The following is a 3,486-nucleotide window of genomic DNA, read 5'->3' as shown; positions in this document are numbered from 1 at the left end:
ATGTATACCCTTGCTACCCAAGGGCATGGGATGAACTGGAAGGGCCTTTATGACTATATATGTACATATGTTATATAACTAATATTTAAACGACCTTCGGACGAGTACCCGATATCCCACCAGACCACATCTCAAGCGCGAAAATGAAATAGGGTGGATAGCCTTCCTAAGTCTTTTAAACATTTCTTATATAACTATACATATAGAGGCATGCAATTTATAATATAAAATCATAAATAAGTTTTGTAAAACCTTTGAACATAATTATTATCTTAAGAGAAGATCGACTTGATGTCAATCTATAAAACGGTTTGAAGGCATGGGTTTGATAAAACAGTTTAGTATAAAGAAACATTTGTTTGAAACACAATTGTAAATAAGTTTGAAATGAAACACACAGAGTAAAAGGTATAGTGTAATAAGGAGTTTTAAACACATAAAGTGTTTATGAAAAACATTTGAAGGAAACTGTTTGGTAAAACGGCTAATGAGTAGCCAATCATTTGAATGTTGTTTATTAATCACAAATGATTGATATAATAACTAGCATGTTTCTACTTGTATCCCCCCATAAAACATTTAAAAACAGTTAAAACATTGATTAAGGGGTATGAACTCACCTGTAGCAAGTGGATCGGAAGGAAGTGTCGTATAAGTGCTTGGTGTCAAGAGAAGGCTTAGACACGCACAAAGATCCTAATAACATATAAGGATATATGTATATACACAATTAGTCTTTAAACAACTAATATACAAAGTTAAGACACTCTAGGACATGCTAAACAATTTATACAAGTGTTATACGTCTCAAGGGTTGCATCTAAGTGTTGTAGGGAAAGGCTAGTGTGTTTGGGGTCCAAGGGTAAACTCCCTTGGAGTTTACGGTTTTCATGGTCATGACACCAAGAGTTTACGGTAGTAAACTCTAGAGTTTACGGTCGTAAACTCTAGTTCTAATGACTAGGTGTTGTTTGGTGGTTTAACAAGCCTCTTGGAGCAATCCTACTAAGTGGTTTGGCCTTTGGAATGGACTAGGGAATCAAAACACTCCTAAATGGAGTTTACGGTCTAAGGACCATTTCTCATGAGTTTACTACCTTAAACTCATGAGTTTACTAACTTAAACTCCTAGGTTTATGGTATTTGGGGTTTTCAAGTCCTTAGCTCAATCATGGCACTAGTCTAGGTTAGATTTAGCCATAAGGAACAACCATGGGACTTTTAATGGACATTTACACACTTTTTGGGGTGTTTACGGTTTTGGGACATACCTAGACCATAAACACATAAAAGTGGGGGGTTTTGGTGCTTTTTCAAGGCTTAAACACTATAAGGAAGGGTTTAAATGTGTCAAGGATGGTTTAAACATCAAACTAGGGCTTAGATAGGGACTTAGGCACACTTTGGTGCCCTTTATGGTGTTTACGGCCCAAGAACATTCTTGGACCGTGAACACCTCCAATCTTGTGCTCTTGACATATTTTCTTGATGTTTAAATGTAGTACTAGCTCAATAATGCTCAAGGATGGAAGTACTTACTATAAGAAGGCTTGATTTGAGCTAAAAGGCCAAGAACACTTAGTGTGTGTTCTTGGTGTTTTGGAAAAACTAGTCAAAACACATAAATGAATGGATTAAAGGATGTAAAATCACTATATTAAGTGATATACTAACTTGAATTGGTTAGAACACTTACAACTTTGAAGATTTGGAATAAAAACTTGGATGATACTTGAGAGGATATTTTGGAGTTACTCTTTTTGACTTTTGGGGAGTAAACACAAATGACTAGTTTTTGGGGAGTAAAATCATACATAGGTATGAGTTCATGATTTTTGGGTGATTTTTCAACCCAAACATAAAATTTTGGTCGGGTGTTTCTAATACGCGAAGTGTTTGCGGTTTTCAAAAATCAAAACCCGAGACAACACTTTCTTTCACCCGTTCGCTTAAAAATAATATTAAAATAATCAAACGAATTTTATATTTCTTAAAAATAAGAAATAATGACATTGACTTATGATACGAAGTGGTTGACTTTTAGGGTTTGACCGAATGGAAATTTGGGGTTGCCACATCATCCCCCTGTTAAAGGGAATTTCGTCACGAAATTAGAATTTAGGTAAGGAAGTAGGTATGAATGATCGAGTCGAGAGGAGGGAACTTCCTAATCGATTGGTTCTAGCGCTCCTAAGTGAAATCGGGTCCTCGGTTGGTATCCCAACGAACCTTCAGTAACGGGCGATCGCGTTGCTTCGTCCGCTTGACCTCTCGGTCGAGGGTCACTGCGGTTCTAATACAAAGGTGAGGATCTTGACGAGTGGACTTACAAGAGTCCTAATAGAAAGGTATGGTTTCACGATCGAGACGCGAAAAGTAAAATGTATGTTACTGATTTTGCGAAGTAGGTTTAGTCTGCGAGATATAGGACCGATTCTGGTAAGAATCTCAGAGGTCCTATCTATCTTGGATTTAGCTTTCCATGCGATACGAAGCGTATTAAGCCATTCCCAGAGTGAGTTTTTCCTAAAGAACTTGGTCTCTCACTTGGAACTTCCAAGGGTTCTTTCTCTTTCTAAACTTCCCAGTCGAGGGCCACCCCTTGCTGGGTCAACGTCGAAAGGGTTTCTATAATTTGCGAGAAGTTCTGAATGAACTATGACAGTAGGTGATATGTGCATAATTTGTTAATTATTTAACATATATTCTTAGTTATTTTTGATTGATTATGAGAATAATGTGGACAAAAGGTACTTAAAATGTTGTGAATTGTGTTTTCAGTCCAAAAGATATGCTTGGAGGCAAAAAGGAGAAAAGGAAAGCAAGTGAAGATTAAAGAGTGAAAGAAGGACCTACTCGGCGAGTATATCGACTCTACTCGGCGAGTGCATGACGATATGCCAGAAGATAAATACGACTGCGAATTCAAGACGGATAAGTATGGACCTACTCGGCGAGTTGATTCTGCTACTCGCCGAGTACCCTCTGTTTTGGGATATCTATAAAAGACGAATCCCTATCCCATGGGAAGGCATTCCTGGCGATTTTTGAAGGATCAGCTGCGACTAAAAGGTTGAGAAGGCGCTAAGGAACCCTAAGCTTCAAGAATTGGAAGAATTCAAGCAATTAGGTTAATTCTACCACTTAGACTTAGGAATTAAACATGTTTGCATTAATAAACTTTGTTTTTGTGTTTGTTTCTACTGCAACTATGAGCTAAATTCGTTTTTGTTTCTGTTTGGGGAATACCAAAGAACTCCTATGGTTTGATTATAAAATTCTTGCTTAATTGTCTATTGGTGATTTATTAAATCAAGTTTGTTAAAGAACCTTATGTATTAATCACTACTATTTTCTGTTAATTGGAAGGCAATTAGGTTGCATGAACATCACTTAATTGTTAACCTCATATGTCTATGTGAATGCTAAAACATATGCTTAGAAGTAATGATTATGAAACTGAGATTAATAAGAAAATAGGAAGAT

This window comes from Lactuca serriola, chromosome 8 (genome assembly GCF_051521515.1).
Source record: "Lactuca serriola cultivar US96UC23 chromosome 8, Lser_US96UC23_V15, whole genome shotgun sequence".
In the NCBI taxonomy this organism is placed as follows: domain Eukaryota; kingdom Viridiplantae; phylum Streptophyta; class Magnoliopsida; order Asterales; family Asteraceae; genus Lactuca; species Lactuca serriola.
The sequence above is the reverse complement of the archived record's forward strand: the minus strand, read 5'-3'. Positions refer to the sequence as shown.